Consider the following 16,942-nt stretch of genomic DNA (forward strand, 5'->3'; position numbering starts at 1 on the left):
GGGAAGCCTCGGTTCAAGTCCCATTTGCTCCAGAGGGGTGTAATAACATCTCTGAAAGGTTCATTAGGAAAGCAGGTTAAATAATTTTTAAAAACACAAATAACCAATTTGGTGTGACTTAAGAACTTGAGTGCTAAGAGCTGGGTGATTAAGGGGCTTGGGAGAAGGGGCAGCATGGTGGCTCAATGGTTAGCCACTGCAGCCTCACACTGCTAGGGACCCAGGTTTGATTCCAGCCTCAGGTGACTGTCTGTGTGGAGTTTGCACATTCTCCCTGTGTCTGCGTGGGTTTCCTTCGGGTGCTCCAGTTTCTTCCCACAGTTCCAAAGATGTGTAGGTCAGGTAAATTGGCCATGCTAAATTGCCCATAGTGTTAGGTGCATTAGTCAGAGGGAAATGGGTCTGGGTGGGGTTACTTTTTGGAGGGTCAGTGTGGACTTGTTGGGCCGAAGGGCCTGTTTCCACACTGTAGGGAATCTAATCTAATCAGAAGCAGGAAAGAGGTGTTCCTTTGTTCTTCATTTATCTAACGTTTTCAGCCTCCACAAATTGGTTCTTTCTTAGTTATGGGAGATGATATTAAATATTTGATGCATATCTGGTGAATGGTTTATTCTGAGGTTAAGGTTAATTACTTAATTGAATACAATAATTAGGTACTAAATTAGAGCACATTAATGATAGCAGGAAGAGTGATGTTTCCCAGCTGCAGCATGAGAGAGCTCCTGGATGGCAGTAAGATCCAAGTCAGCTGCAAGTGCTTGAAGTTTGAACAGTGCTTTTGGGCTGGTGGCTGAACTATCAATATCAGGAGAAAGACTGCTACCTGCATTCATTGTACCTGCAGACTTTCCCACCTCTTAAGATAGACTCTTTGATCTTGTCAGTATTTGGGAACAAAGGAATGAAACTGCAAGTGGGGCAAGTAAGGGAGCCCAGGCAGTAGGGGCACAAGAACCTCTGCCTTTGCAATTGTCCAACAGGTTTAAGGGTCTTTAAGATGTTTGCATGAGTAGGGCCTACAGAGTGGATGAGCTTACTGACAATGGCACCATGGTCCAGGAAGTTGCTCAAAAGAGAGAGTAAAATGGAATATCAAGGCCTTAAGGAGTAGTACATGCAGAGGGATGGACACCATTCTCAGCAGCAAACACCTGGAATTCCAATAACTATTGTCTGCCTGGGGCTAGGGTCTGGGTGGGTCCTGTTCAGAACTGAAGGGAATGGATCCAGTCATTGTGATCCATGTAGGTACCAATTACATCAAGAGGACAAGAAGGTGCTTGAAGTGCTCAGAATGAAGACCTGCAGAAATTAAGAAAGAGAATATTGAAGACCAAAATCTCTCGATACCATCTGTACAATTTGCAAATTGGCATAGGGCAAATCAGATTAGGGTGGTGAACATATGGCTCAAAGATTGGCGTTTGAGAAATAGCATTGGCACCCATACAAGGGATACTTGAACTGTGCTGGGACCTATGTTTTTGAAAATTACCTAAATAGAGACTAGAGAGGATTTTAAACTAAATAGTGTGGGCAAGGGATCAAATTGGTGAAGATGTCGTAATCAAAGAGTAGAGATAAGGCAAATCCTCAGGGCTGAAGAGAAGTGGTAAGTTAGGTGTTGATACCTTGATGTTAATTTTACAAAACTCCATAGATACTGAGCAGGTACTATTAGATTGGAAAATAGCAAAAATAACACCTTTTTTCAAAAAGGGAGGGAGACAGAAAGCAAAACAGGCCAACTAGTTTAATATCTGTGAATTGGGAAATGCTTTACAGAAGTTACAACAAGGCACTTAGATAAGTTCAAGGTAATTATCAAAGGGAAATGATGTTTAAACAATTTATTGGAAGTCTTTGAGGAAGAAATATATGATGTGGATAAAGGGAAACAGTGGATGTACTTAGATTTACAAAAAAACATTTGTTGTAGTGCCATATTAAAGGTTATTGTGGAAAATGAAAATTAATGGTATAGTGAGTGATTTGTTAACATGAACAGATTGTCTCCTCTTAAGTAGCCAGAAGACATGTAAAATTTGGTCATTGTGTCAACCTGAATCAAATCAGTGTGCTGCAGGGACCAGTGCTCAAGCCTCAAATTTTACAATTGATATAAATGACTTAGATGAATGCATGGAATGTAAAGTTGTCAAATTTGTTGATGGCACGCAGGTAGGAAAGGTGTATAGAAAACCTAAGAAGATGACAAAATATAGAACAAGTCAGGAGAATCTGGCAAATTGAGTATAATGTGAGGAAACATGAAATTGTCCATTTTGGGAGGAATAATAAAGATATTTAGTTAAATGGTGAGAATGGAGTTCAGGGATGTGTAGGTTAAGTGCATTGGTCAGGGGTAAACATAGGATAGTATGGGAATGGGTCACTGTTCGGAGAGATGATGTGGACTTGTTGGGACAAAGGGCCTGTGTCCACACTGTAGGGATTCTAAGTTCATAAATTGCAAAGGATCTAGATTTACTGGCGCACAAATCATGAGCAAAAGTGCGCACGACATTAGATAGATAGAACATTACAGTGGAGTGCAGGCCCTTCGGCCCTCAATGTTGCACTGACCTGTGAAACGAATCTGAAGCAAATCTGACCTATACTATTCCATTCTTGTCCATATGTTGATCCAATGACCATTTAAATGCCCTTAAAGTGGGTGAGTCTACTACTATTGCAGGCAGTACGTTCCACACCCTACTGCTCTCTGAGTAAAGAAACTACCTCTGACGTCTGTCCTACATCTATCACCCTTCAATTTAAAGCTATGTCCTATCGTGCTAGTCATCACCATCTGAGGAAAAAGGCTCTCACTGTCCACCCTATCTAACCTTCTGATTATCTTTTATGTCTCAATTAAGTCACCTCTCAACCTTCTTCTCTCTAACGAAAACAGCCTCAAGTCCTTCAGCCTTTCTTCATAAGACCTTCCCTCCAGACTAGGCAACATCCTTGTAAATCTCCTCTGAACCCTTTCGAAAGCTCCCACATCCTTCCTAAAATGCTGTGACCAGAACTGTATGCAATATCCCAAGTGCAGCCACAACAGAGTTTTGCACAGCTGCAGCATGATCTCATAGTTCTGAAAAAAGTTAACACACTGTATGCCTTCTTAACAACTTTATCAACCTGGGTTGTAACTTTCAAGGATCCATGTGCATGGACACAGAGATCTCCTGTTCATCTGCACTACCAAGAATCTTACCATTAGCCCAATACTGTGCATTCCTGTTATTCCTTCCAAAGTGAATCACCTCACACTTTTCCACATTAAACATCTTTTGCCAGCCCAGCTCTACAGCTTATCTATGTCCCTCTGTAACCAACAACATCCCTCAGCAATATCCAGAACTCTACCGACCTTACTGTCATCTGCAAATTTACTAACTTATCCTTCTATACCCTCATCCAGGTCATTTATAAAAATGACGAACAGCAGTGACCCCAAATCAGATCCTTGCAGTACACCACTAGTAACTGAACTCCAGGATGAATATTTCCCATCAACAATCACCTTCTGTCTTCTTTCAGCTAGCCAATTTCTGACCTAAATCACTCTCAATCCCATGCCTCCGTATTTTGTGCAATTGTCTACCGTGGGGAACCTTATCAAATACCTTACTGAAATCCATATGCACCACATCAACCACTTTACCTTCATCCACCTGTCTGATCACCTTCGCACAGAATTCAATAAGGTCTGTGAGGCATGACGTACCCTTCACAAAATCATATTGGCTATCCATAATCAACTTATATCTTTCTAGATGATTATAAATCCTATCTCTTATAACCATTTCTAACACTTACCCACAACTGAAGTAATGCTCACTGGTCTATATTACCAGGATTCTCCCTATTCCCCTTCTTGAACAAGAGAACAACATTGGGCGGTATGGTGGCACAGTGGTTAGCACTGCTGCCTCACAGTGCCAGGAGACCCATGTTCATTTCCCACCTCAGACAACTCTCTGTGTGGAGTTTGCACATTCTCCCCGTGTCTGCGTGGGTTTCCTCCGGGTGCTCTGGTTTTCTCCCACAATCCAAAAATGTGCAGGTTAGGTGAATTGGCCATGCTAAATTGTCTGTAGTGTTAGGTGAAGGGGTAAATGTAGGGGAATGGGTCTTGGTGGGTTGTGCTTCGGTGGGTCGGTGTGGACTTGTTGGGCCGAAGGGCCTGTTTCCACACTGTAAGCAATCTTTAAATAAAAATCTTTTAAAAAATAATTTGCTATCCTCCAATCTCTGGCGCTATTCCTATGGACAATGATCAAAGCCAAAGGCTCAGCAATCTCCTCCCTGGCTTCCCAGATAATCCTAGGGTAAATCCCATTTGGCCCAGTGGACTTATCTATTTTTACACTGGATGGAGGTTTGTTCACTGAGCTAGAAGGTTCATTTTCAGACGTTTCGTCACCATAGCTGTTTAGCCTCCTGTTGGTCAAGTGCATTTTCTGTTCTAACCTGCTCTCATAACTGTTCCAGAGAACCATAGTGCTGCTCTGATTACCATTTTGGCTGGATGCCAGATTTGTTAGGCAGAGATGCCAACAGCATGAGTTCAGTTGTGTAAGCTGAGGCTTCTCTCCCTTACCCTATCCCTGAGGTGTGGTGACCCTCTGGTTAAATCACCAGTCATCTCTCTCTAATGACACAGCAACCCTGTGGTCCTCTGAGACTACGGTGACTTTAAAGAACTGTCCAAAAAATTTGCCTTCTTTCTTAAAGCATGGGTGCCTCATGTTTGTTACTTCAGAGATTGTTTAGTTTTCTGTGTCCTGCTTGTGTGTTTTTATTTATTCATGGGATGTCAGTGTTGTTGACAAGACCAGCACTTATTGCCCATTCTGGTGAAGGTAATAGTGAGTTGTCTTTTTGAACAGCTGTAGTCTTTGGGATTTAGGGAGTGCTTTTATGAAGGGAGTTCCAGGATTTTGAACTCATGACAGTAAGGTGGACAATAATCTGGTTCTAAATCAGGGTGCGCATTTTGGAGGGGAATTTTAGATAGTGGTGTGTTCCCATGCATTTGCTGACCATCATCTTGTAGATGGTAAAGGTCACAGATTTGGAAGATGCTGTTGAAGGAGTTGGAGTGTGTTCCTGCATTGCACTGTTTAGATGGCGCACACTGCTGCTGCTTTCTGATAATAGTAATGGGACTGAAGGTCAAAGGTAATGTTCCCTCATAGCAGTGCAGCTGCTCTGAGGGTCTGTGTATGTCAATGTGTACTGACACCATCCCCAGTAGTGACATTTGGTTTTGGACATTAATGCTCACTTAGACCTCAGGTCAGTGCAGAAGAAATGTGGGATCATGGGTTGAAAGTGGTGGACTGGGTGTTAATCCAGTAGGCTGCTTTATCATGGATGGTGTCAGGGAGAAAATGAGGACTGCAGATGCTGGAGATCAGAGCTGAAAATGTGTTGCTGGAAAAGCGCAGCAGGTCAGGCAGTATCCAAGGAGCAGGAGAATCGACGTTTCAGGCATGAGCCTGAAGAAGGGCTCATGCCCAAAATGTCGACTTGCCTGTTCCTTGGATGCTGCGTAGATGGTGTCAAACTTCTTGTGGTGTTGGAGCTGCACTTATCCAGACAAATGAAAAGTATTCCATCACTATCCTGATCTGTGCATTTTAAGGAGATCAGCAATGAGGAGAGAGTTAAGATATTTTATCTTAACCTTAGATGTGCTCCAGTAGTCACAGTATTTGTATGGCTGGTCTAGATCCATTTCTGGTCAATGGTGTTCCAAGACTGTTTGTGGGATGTTCAGTGATGGCAATGCTATTGACTGTCAAGAAGCAGTGGTTAGACTCTTGATAGAGATGGATATTGCCTGACATCTGTAGTACAAATGTTACTCACCACTTATCAACCCAAATCATGATATTACTCAGATCTGGCTGCATTTCGACAGGGACTACTTCAGGGTCTGATGTGTTGAGTGGTAATGAATGTTGTGTAATTGTCAGTGATTATCCCCACTTCTGGTCTTTTGGTGAAGGGAAGGTTATTGTTGAAGTAGCTAGATTTGATTGAGCTGAGTGCACTATAATGAGGGATTCCTGCCCTGATATCTGATTCTCACCTTCTCTCAACAAGAATCATTCTTTGTACTAGGCATGACACTGACCAGCAGAGATTCCCCTCCCTATCTTCCATTGACTTCAGTTTTGCTCAGGTTCCTTGATGCCATATTTGGTCAAATGTAACCTTGATGAGCTTGGTTGAACTAAAGTTGTCATGACTTCAGTAGCTGAGTGGTCTTATTGGAATCCCATCTAAGCATCACTGAGTAGGTTCTTCCTTTGCAGGTGGTGCTTGATAACACTATCAATGATCCTTTCAATTACTTTCAGGGAGAGTTAATTAGCTGAGTAGAATTTGTCCTGCTTCCTGTACAGGGCATAACTTGCCAATTCTACACATTCAGAGTCAAAACATGTGGTGCGAGAAAAGCACAGCTGGTCAGGCAGCATCCGATGAGCAGGTAAGTCAACGATTCGAGCATAAGCTCTTCATCAGGACTGAAGTGGGGATAATCACTGACAATTACACAACATTCATTACCACTCAGCACATCAGATGCTGAAGCAGTCCCTGTCCAAACGCAGCCAGATCTGAGCAATATCATGATTTGGGTTGATAAGTGGTAAGTAACATTTTTAATACTCAGTGCTACAGCGGGTGTACAAAGAGGGGAGCCGGAAGGTAAGCAGAGACCAGTTTAAATTAACCTTTTCTTTTCGCAGTCTGTGTTTTTTTTTCAACTAGGAGTGGGAACCCAAAAGTTAAACTAATTTGGCAGGGGGGTGGGATCCGGACTTGTAGGCCAGCAAGTAGGTTAACTGTTTTTCAGGATGTCCAAGACTGTAGGGAGGCTGTGGAGAAGGTAGCACTGACAGGGAATACTTGCGACACAGAGATGGGCTCAAGTGTGTATACTTCAACACAAGGAGTATCAGAAATAAGGTGGGTGAACTTAAGGTGTGGATCGGTACTTGGGACTATGATGTTGTGGCCATCACGGAAACGTGGATAGAAGAGGGACAGGAATGGTTTTTGGAGGTTCCTGGTTACAGATGTTTCAGTAAGATTAAGGGGGATGGTAAAAAAGGAGGGGGGTGGTGTTGCTAATTAGAAATGGTATAACGGCTGCAGAAATGCAGGTCACGGGGAATCTGCCTTTGGAGGTAGTATGGGCTGAAGTCAGAAATAGGAAAGGAGCAGTCACCTTGTTGGGTGTTTACTATAGGCCCCCCAATAGCAGCAGAGATGTGGAGAAACAGATTGGGAAACAAATTTTGGAAAGGTGCAGAAGCCACAGGGTAGTAGTCATGGGCGACTTCAATTTTCCAAATATTGATTGGAAGCTCTTTAGATCCAGTAGATTGGACAGGGTGATGTTTGTGCAGTGTGTCCAGGAAGCTTTTCTAACTCAGTATGTAGATTGTCCGACCAGAGGGGAGGCCATATTGGATTTGGTACTCAGTAACGAACCAGGACAAGTGGTGGGCTTGTTAGTGGGTGAACATTTTGGTGATGGTGACCACAATTCTGTGACTTTCACCTTGGTTATGGAGAGAGATAGGTGTGCACAACAAGGTAGATTTTACAATTGGGGGAAGGGAAATTACGATGCTGTAAGACAGGATCTGAGGAGCATAAATTGGGAGCATAGGCTGTCAGGGAAGGATGTCGTTGAAATGTGGAACTTTTTCAAGGAACAGATACAATGTGTCCTCGATATGTATGTACCTGTCAGGCAGAAAAGAGACGGTCGTGTGAGGGAACCTTGGTTGACGAGGGAGGTTGAATGTCTTGTAAGGAGGAAGAAGGAGGCTTACATAAGGTTGAGGAAACAAGATTCAGACAGAGCGTAGGAGGGATACAGGATAGCCAGGAGGGAGCTGAAGAAAAGGATTAGGAGAGCTAAGAGAGGGCATGAAAAATCTTTGGTGGGTAGGATCAAGGATAACCCCAAGGCCTTTTATGCGTATGTGAGAAAAATGAGAATGACGAGAACGAGGGTAGGTCCGATCAAGGACAATAGTGGGAGACTGTGTATTGAGTCGGAAGAGATAGGAGAGGTCTTGAATGAGTACTTTTCTTCAGTATTTACAAATGAGAGGGACCGTATTGTTGAAGAGGAGAGTTTTAAACAGACTGGTAAGCTAGTGGAGATACTTGTTAGGAAGGAAGATGTGTTAGGCATTTTGAAAAACATGAGGATAGACAAGTCCCCCGGGCCTGACGGGATATATCCTAGGATTACGTGGGAAGCAAGAGAGGAAATTGCAGAACCTTTGGCAATGATCTTTTTGTCTTCACTGTCAATGGGGGTGGTACCAGGGGACTGGAGAGTGGCGAATGTTGTGCCCCTGTTCAAAAAAGGGAATCGGGATAACCCTGGGAATTACAGGCCAGTTAGTCTTACTTCAGTGGTAGGCAAAGTAATGGAAAGGGTACTGAGGGATAGGATTTATGAGTATCTGGAAAGACACTGCTTGATTAGGGACAGCCAGCATGGATTTGTGAGGGGTAGGCCTTGCCTTACAAGTCTTATTGAATTCTTTGAGGAGGTGACCAAGCATGTGGATGAGGGTAGAGCAGTGGATGTAGTGTACATGGATTTTAGTAAGATATTTGATAAGGTTCCCCATGGTAGGCTTATGCGGAAAGTCAGGAGGCATGAGATAGTGGGAAGTTTGGCCAGTTAGATAGAGAACTGGCTAACCGGTCGAAGTCAAAGAGTGGTGGTAGATGGGAAATATTCAGCCTGGAGCCCAGTTACAAGTGGAGTTCCGCAGGGATCAGTTCTGAGTCCTCTGCTGTTTTGTAATTTTTATTAATGACTTGGAAGAGGGAGTCGAAGGGTGGATCAGTAAATTTGCAGACAATACGAAGATTCGTGGAGTTGTGGATGGTTAGGAAGGCTGTTGTCGGCTGCAAAGGGACTTAGATATGATGCAGAGCTGGGCTGAGGCATGGCAGATGGAGTTCAACCCTGTCAAGTGTGAGGTTGTCCATTTTGGAAGGACAACCAAGAATGCGGAATACAGGGTTAATGGTAGGGTTCTTAGTAAGGTGGAGGAACAGAAGGACCTTGGGGTCTATGTTCATAGATCTTTGAAAGTTGCCACTCAGGTGGATGGAGCTTGTAAGAAGGCCTATGGTATATTAGTGTTCATTAGCAGAGGGATTGAATTCAAGAGTCATGAGGTGATGTTGCAGCTGTATAGGACCTTGGTAAGGCCACATTTGGAGTACTGTGTGCAGTTCTGGTCGCCCCATTTTAGGAAAGATGTGGAAGCTTTGGTGAGGGTGCAGAGGAGATTTACCAGGATGTTGCCTGGAATGGAGAATAGGTCATACGAGGATAGGTTGAGTGTGCTAGGCCTTTTCTCATTGGAACAGTGAAGGATGAGGGGTGACTTGATAGAGGCTTATAAGATGATCAGGGGAATAGATAGAGTAGACAGTCAGAGACTTTTCCCCCAGGTACAACAGAGTGTTACAAGGGGACATAAATTTAAGGTGAAGGGTGGAAGGTACAGGGGGTGATGTCAGGTGTAGATTCTTTACCCAGAGAGTGGTGGGGGCATGGAATGCGCTGCCTGTGGGAGCGGCAGAGTCAGAATCATTGGTGACCTTTAAGCGGCAATTGGATAGGTACATGGATAGGACAAATGTTTGGCACAACATCATGGGCTGAAGGGCCTGTTCTGTGCTGTATTGTTCTATGTTCTCTCTTCTAATACAGATGTCAGCTCCTCATTCTTGATGAAGAGCTTATACTCGAAACATTCATTCTCCTCTGATGCTGCCTGACCAACTGTGCTTTTCCAGCACCCCACTTTCTGACTCTGATCTCCAGCATCTGCAGTCTACATTTTCTCACAATTCTACACATTGTTGGATGGATGCCTATGTTGCAGCTGCTCTGCAACAGCTTGTCTATGGGTGCTGCTAATGCTGAACCACGAATCTGCAATGCTACTCACAGAACAATGACAGAACTCAGTCCTTGTCGTTGCAGAGTCTTCAACTATTTCTTGTTATCACATGGAGTGAATCAAATTGTATGTAAACTGTCATCTGTGGTGTTGGGAAATTCAGAAGGCAGCTGAGATGGATCATCCATTAGCCATTCCTGGTTGAATGCAAATTCTTCAACCACTCTCCTGCACTGTCTTGTTTTCCCCATAGTTCTTTTATTAGAGCATAATTTATGGCCATTAATTCTGAAAGGACAGTTTCGTGAGGTGATTTGCAACTTGCGACTTGCAAATATCTACCTGTTTTTGCAGATCTAATTTTCGCCTGTTATTTTATTGTGATGGGTTCAAATCTCAACTAAGCCACATTAATGGTAATATGTTTCAGTGACTGATTAATTCAGTGGGTTAGGAGAAAGTGATGACAGCAGATGCTGAAAAAGTGGGTTAGTTTATTTAAAACACTAAAATACATTATAATGTACAAAACAGTCATTGCATCAACCATCAACAACTTTTGTCTGTGCACACTGTTAACCCAAAGCAGGTGAACTTAGACACAATGTTACGTATATATGTAGCACATGACATCTTTTAAAGGTGAACTCTTTAAAGGCAATGTATGAATACAATGCCATCCTTGTCAGCTGCAAGTTCTGAATCATTACCACTTGTTGCATGAAAGTGTTATTTTTCTAGCCCCTCTGAATCGCTTGCCCAAAACCTAAGCCTATAGTCCAAACATGATCAGCTATTAATTTTATTTCTTTGTTTAGACACTATGTTATCTAAATTCGCCATAATTGTGACCATCTTTCTATCTGAAGAAGACAACCTCACTTGCTTCAATTAACATTGCAGCTAAAGTCCCTCATAAACCTTTTCTATGCCTTGTGACAACTGGGTAGAGAACTTGTGGCCAAAGCAGTGTTTTAAAATGTTTTGGCATAATTTCCTAGTTTTGCTCCCAACACCACCATTTCCTAATTCTATACATGTTTCCAGTTACTTTCTCAATGTCTTGTCACTTTCAAAGATCTATGCACAGCAGGCCTGAGGTTCCTCTATCTCCCTGCCTAATATTCCATCTTCCAACTTTTTGTCTATTCTGCAAGTCTCTTCACAAGTCCTGGAGCTCCCAATGTGTGTTATCCTCATTTGTTGCTGCACCCCAAAGACTGAACTTATCAACAGACTTGAAACAAACATTATCTCTGATCCAATATCCAAATTATTTATTTACCCAGAAAGCTTCAAGTACCAACCTTTGGGGGGGAAAAAACACTTCTACCACCTTTTAAAGCAAAGCAGCTGTTCACTAAACTTTTTTTTTCTGTCCTTCAGCCAAATAATTTATCCAAACTAAAACTGGTTATTTTGTTTCATACACATTTTTTTTGTTTAAGTGCATTTTATTGGGTACTTCAAACTCTTTTGATTTCAGTTACCTTTTTATTTTTCTTACATATCAATCTTTGGATGCTGAAGATCAGTGTCATGTGTGTTTGTTGCTATCTGGGGCTGTAACCTAAATGTTCTGTTTAGAATAATTCTGTTCATCAAATCTCATCAAAACACATGCTATTTTCCAAAGCACTTTCTGGGCAGAGGAGAGGTAGGACCTATTCTCAGACAACTACAGCAAGAATTAATTGAACGCTTCCTCATCTGAAAGGTGACAAACATTTGTAAAAAAAAGGATATACTGCAGATATTGGAAAACGCTTCCACAATGATTCCAAAGATCTGCTCAATACAATAAATGTTTGTCTCCTAGAGGTTAATAATTACCAGGTAAAGTATGTTATTTCAACCCTTAATTTAATGCAAATGCTGTATTTTTTTAAAAAAACAGCATATCTAACATGCAGAATTAAGAAATGAATAATCGTGGCTAGATTCTTTTTATGATAGTGGAAAGAGGGAAAGCAGGACAGACTAATTGGACTAGTGGTCCAGTTTCTACTGCTGGCTGGCCAGTTTATCTCTGGTAAGTATCATTAACATTCATCAGTCAGAGGCAGGAACAAAAGATCACAGCAGTATTTTCAGCTGATGCCATCTTTAAAGTATTGCCACTTGACCACTGGTCAGAGACTGGAGAAGAGGTTAGCAGCCATGGGAATAATGTTCAGAGAACATGGCTGTAATGCCACAAGCCTGTCACTACATCATTCTGCTTCAAATGGAGCAGTATAACCAATACAAATTGTTAACATATATGTTTAGTTCTTCAAACGGAAGTTGTGTCTTACCAATTCAGGCCCAAGTCAGTCAGATAGGCATCCCTTATAATAGGGACCACCATCATCAGTCTTAAAGACAATCAAGGTCTTTCCCCAATTAGAGAGTCAAGAAAAGAGGTATCCTTTTATGAATAGGACATAAGTGTTTAAGTTGTATTTGTAAAGAGATAGAAAATATATAAATTGTATGAAATTTTTTTGTCTAATATATTCATTAAGGAGGGAGGAGTATAATGGCATTCACTTGTGATTATTTTGTATACATGTACATGCCAGAATAAATTGGTTTTAGTTGTACTGACTGACTTTCCATGTGCAGCACAATGTTCTAGCCTGTCTGTAAAGATATTCCAATTCTGATCACTATAGAAGAACTAGCAGGACAACCTGGTGAGCTCAACGGTGAAGCAGGTGTGTGGGTAAGGATGTCAGAGCTTGGGCAAATATGAGAAATGGTTTATCCCTGTTCTTCCAATATATGCATCTCATTCTGAAATTGGCTGTGACGAGGAGGCTATTTGGAAAAACAAAAGCCTTCATTCCTTCAGTGTTTTCCATAGAAGAAGCTAACTGCAAAAGCACAGAGCTTTAATCTCTAGGGATCACTCTCCACTTCTGAGGAGACTGCCTCAGAGGGTGCAGTGCCAAATCCTTGCCTGTATCTTCCACCAGTACAGATATTATTTACTTTGGTGTGGATCTGTACTGAGATTCAAGGTTGCAGCCTGGCAACAATACACTGGCCAAGAAAAGCTCTGCTGCCAAGGCTGCTGGCATGCAGAGGAGTGGAAGTCTGATCTAGGCTATGCCATGAGACTACAAGAGAACAAGGTTTGGACATTGCATTATTTAATGATGTATATTATCTCCTTAGCATATCACTGTACATTGTCTCCTGAACATATGACTATGTCAGACTTAACCCTTACACTACAGTGTCATGTATCTAGAGGTCTCAGGTAAGCCAGTCGATATGAGCAATTTATTGTGAAGGACGTGGAGATCTGGAGTTTCAGATATAATCTGTGCCTTAGCTCAGGTAGAACAGGTATCCAGGAAAGGCATGAGTGATGCTCTTTTCCGCCCTCCTCTGAATGCCACCTCCACCAGTAAGACTGGTGACTGTTCAAGAGAGGCGAAAGTGAGGTCTGCAAATGCTGGAGATCAGAGTCAAGCTTAGAATGATGCTGGAAAAGCACAGCAGGTCAGGCAGCATCCGAGGAGTAGGAAAATTGATGTTTTGGGCAGGAGCCCTTCATCAGGAATCCTCATGAAACATTGATTTTCCTGCGCCTCGGATGCTGCCTGACCTGCTGTGCTTTTCCAGCACCACTCTAATCTTGACTGTTCAGGAGAGTCAGGTCAAGTAAACCAGTTATGAATGCTGGCTGGAAGTTCTCCCAATCCTGCATGCCACTGCTTTGTCACCAGCTCAGACTACAGCCACCAGATGAGAGGCATTGCAGTTTGCTTGGAATTTTCATAAAGTCGCCATTCATCTCCGGTCAGCAGGGATGTGAAAATTAACCTTGCAAGGGAGGAGGAGTGGCTGCTGAACAAGGTATCAGTCACCATCTTGATGCAGTAATATGAGGCTCGGAGCTGCCACACTCTCTTCCAGTGGGGCCCCAGAAACGAACTGGAGGCATAGAGGAATAAAAGGTCCAAATGATCTAGCATCAGGTGATCACCAAAGCCACTGGAACTCTACCATCCCAGCACAAAGCTCTGCAATGCTCTTTCATGAGGTACAGTCTTTAACAATGCCCCTCTGACTATAATTAGTTCATACTCAGTCAGCATTCCCTTGCTACTGAGTACCACCTTCTTTTGTACTGGTGCCTATTTGTGCTCCCCTTTCCAGCCTTGACTCATCCAAAGGTTTCTCTCTCTTGCAGTTTGACATGGGATTTACTGCTGTGTAGATGATTTCAACCCCGACCTCCTTCCTCTTAGTTTCTCTTCACTGATGAACCCAGCTCCAGACTACATGACGTTAATGGTATTTTAGGCATTCGGTCTGTAGAGTTAATTGCCTGTCAATCTCTAATCTGTCCATCCCACTTGCTTCACCTGCAGCTTTCAATTGACCCTCTTCAAGACTCCGATTCAAAGTTGCAAAGTATCAGCCAACAACTGAATAAGACAAAATCTGATCAAGAGTTTGGCTGAGACCAGAAAGTCATTGCAAAGCTTTATGGTATGAAAAGTGATCAGAGATCTTATTCCTCCAGATTCACACATTTTGCTTATAAAGATGTTCTGCAGAATAATACACCTTTGTTCTTCACTTGTAATCTTGCAAGAACTATGGGTCACACTTTTATAGTAAAGCCTTGAACTATGTTTCTGTCCAAGTTCAAGTCCAGACTGAGCCACAAACAGCTTGTATTTGTAATGTGAAATCACTCTTACTATCCCTTTTACAGCCTAAAATGGAAAGAAAAATAGAAATGGAGGAACAGCACGCAGTGTGGCCGAAGTAAAAACATGGACGTACCCCAGAATAGTAACCGTCAATGTAAAATTTCTGTGCTGATGTCAAACTTCAGCCTGCAGGTTTCCTGTCCTTCCTAATTGAGTAGTATTCTCCTGACCACCTAAATACCAATTGGCCAGTATTGGAAACACTGTTGGGTACAATTGTTAGAAATGATGGGATTGTGTGCAAGGAGCTTAGAGATACATTTTTAAAACCATTTTAATTTCACTCTGATTTCTTACTTTCTCTCCTTTTGCTAATAAGTCTTCTCCCCTTCTGTTAATTTACGAAAGGAACTCATTCTTTGTGGATAACTCTGAAGTTAAGGTGCTTTCTGGCAGCATGGGCATCTCCATTATATGGACTTATTTCGATAACTAACTAGGTAACTGATGAGGCGGAAATAGAAGAGTTTGTTGATGAGATGAAGTAAAGTGAAGCTTGTGCAGATCAAAACATGGTTATAGATTATGTAGGTCAAATGATCTACTGTGTTACAAATATCACATAATAAAGCAATAGTGCCATTATGGTACAGAAAAAGGTCATTTAATGTACCAATTGTACACCTGTTCAACATAGAACAATCAATTCAAACACCTTTCTCTGATCTCTATTACTGTAAATGTATTTTGCTCAATTGCCGATCCAATTTTATTTTATGAATATTTTTAAATCCCTGCTTCCATCATCCTCAGTTGTCATCTTGCTCTGTGTAAAAAAGATTTTCTATACATACTCCCACCCTCATTCCACCCCCCCTCCTCCCCTCTGCTGTGTTACCCCTCAGTCTCCTATACTCCAGGGAGCACTATATTTACTAGAGTGTCACCTGGACTGGAAGATTTTAGTGATAAGGAGAGGCTCTATAGGCTGGGACTTTTTTCTCTGGAGCATAGGAGACAGAGGTGACCTTACAGAGATCTATAGAATCATGAGAGGCACTGATAAGGTAAATAGTCAATGGCTTTTCCCCATGGTGGGACAGTCAAAAACTAGAAGGCGAAGATTTAAGTTGAAAGGGGAGAGATACAAAAGATTCCAGAAGGATAATGTTCTTACACAGAGGGTAGTGACTGTCTGGAATAGGTTGCCAGACATATTGGTGGAGGGGAGTACAGGGATAGGATAGGTATAAAGGGATATGAAATGAAAATAGGCAAATGGAATTAGATTAATTATGAAAACTGGTGGCATGGACAAGTTGCACCAAAGCCTGTTTCCATTCTGTTAACCTCTATAACTCTACCTAACTCATGTAAAGGTATCCAGTCCTTACACACTCGAACAAATTCACCCTCCTGCTTTGTCCATGCAGAACAGTACTTGTTTTTCCAAACTAACCTTGTTTTTCTTTTAAAAACCCAGGGAAAATTTATTATGGGGTCAAAGAAATGGCATAAGAACTGAACACCTACATGAAGTAAGGAACAGAAATGTGAGTAAATCAAGGGTGCAGATTGAAGGCAGAAGTGAAATAAATCAGTAATTTAAGAAAATGGTACAGGGAAACTAAGGAGTTAAAGGCAGACAAATCACCAGGCCTCATAATCTACAACTCAGAGTATAAAGGGAAGTGGCCCTGGAAATATTGGATGCATTGGTGGTCGTCTTCCAAAATTTTATCAACTCTGGAATAATTCCTATAGATTAGAAGGTGATGGATGTAAACCCAGTATTTAAAAAGGGAGAGAGAGAAGACAAAATTACAGTTCAATTAGTCTAACATGAGCAGTGGGGGAAATGCTAGAGCTTAATATAAAAGATATGATAAAGCATTTGAAAAGCAGAGATAAACAAACATTTTATGATCCTTTCATTCACCTGTGTCAGTACAGGCTTGGAGGGCTGAAGGGCCTGCTCCTGTGCTGTGTTGTTCTTTGTTCTTTGTTCTAACCTTGGAAGACCACACACAGTCACCAGTACATACACACCAACTCAACACAATAACTGAGCCCAAAGAAACATCCTACTCCAACATTGATCAGTCCTTGGCCTCTGTCTCAAAGAGGGATGCGTTCCTTCTCCTTGGTGATTTGAATTCCCGAGCTGTGAGGGGCCCAATCCTGTGGAAAGGTGTGATTGGCAAGGAAAGTTTAGGGAATGCAAACACCAATTAAGCCCTTCCACTGAGAAACTGCCTACAGTGTGGTCTGCTCATAGCAAACCCCTTACTTCATCAAAGAGACAAA

The 16,942-nt window shown here is 42.1% G+C and overlaps 1 protein-coding gene across 9 annotated transcripts in view; it reads right to left on the bottom strand.

The window, feature by feature from the left end:
- The window catches only part of LOC140483016 (lutropin-choriogonadotropic hormone receptor-like), a 240,622-nt gene that overhangs the window by 116,523 nt on the left and 107,157 nt on the right, over positions 1–16,942 (bottom strand). The window lies entirely within an intron of this gene.

Source organism: Chiloscyllium punctatum, chromosome 11, assembly GCF_047496795.1.
Source record: "Chiloscyllium punctatum isolate Juve2018m chromosome 11, sChiPun1.3, whole genome shotgun sequence".
NCBI lineage: Eukaryota > Metazoa > Chordata > Chondrichthyes > Orectolobiformes > Hemiscylliidae > Chiloscyllium > Chiloscyllium punctatum.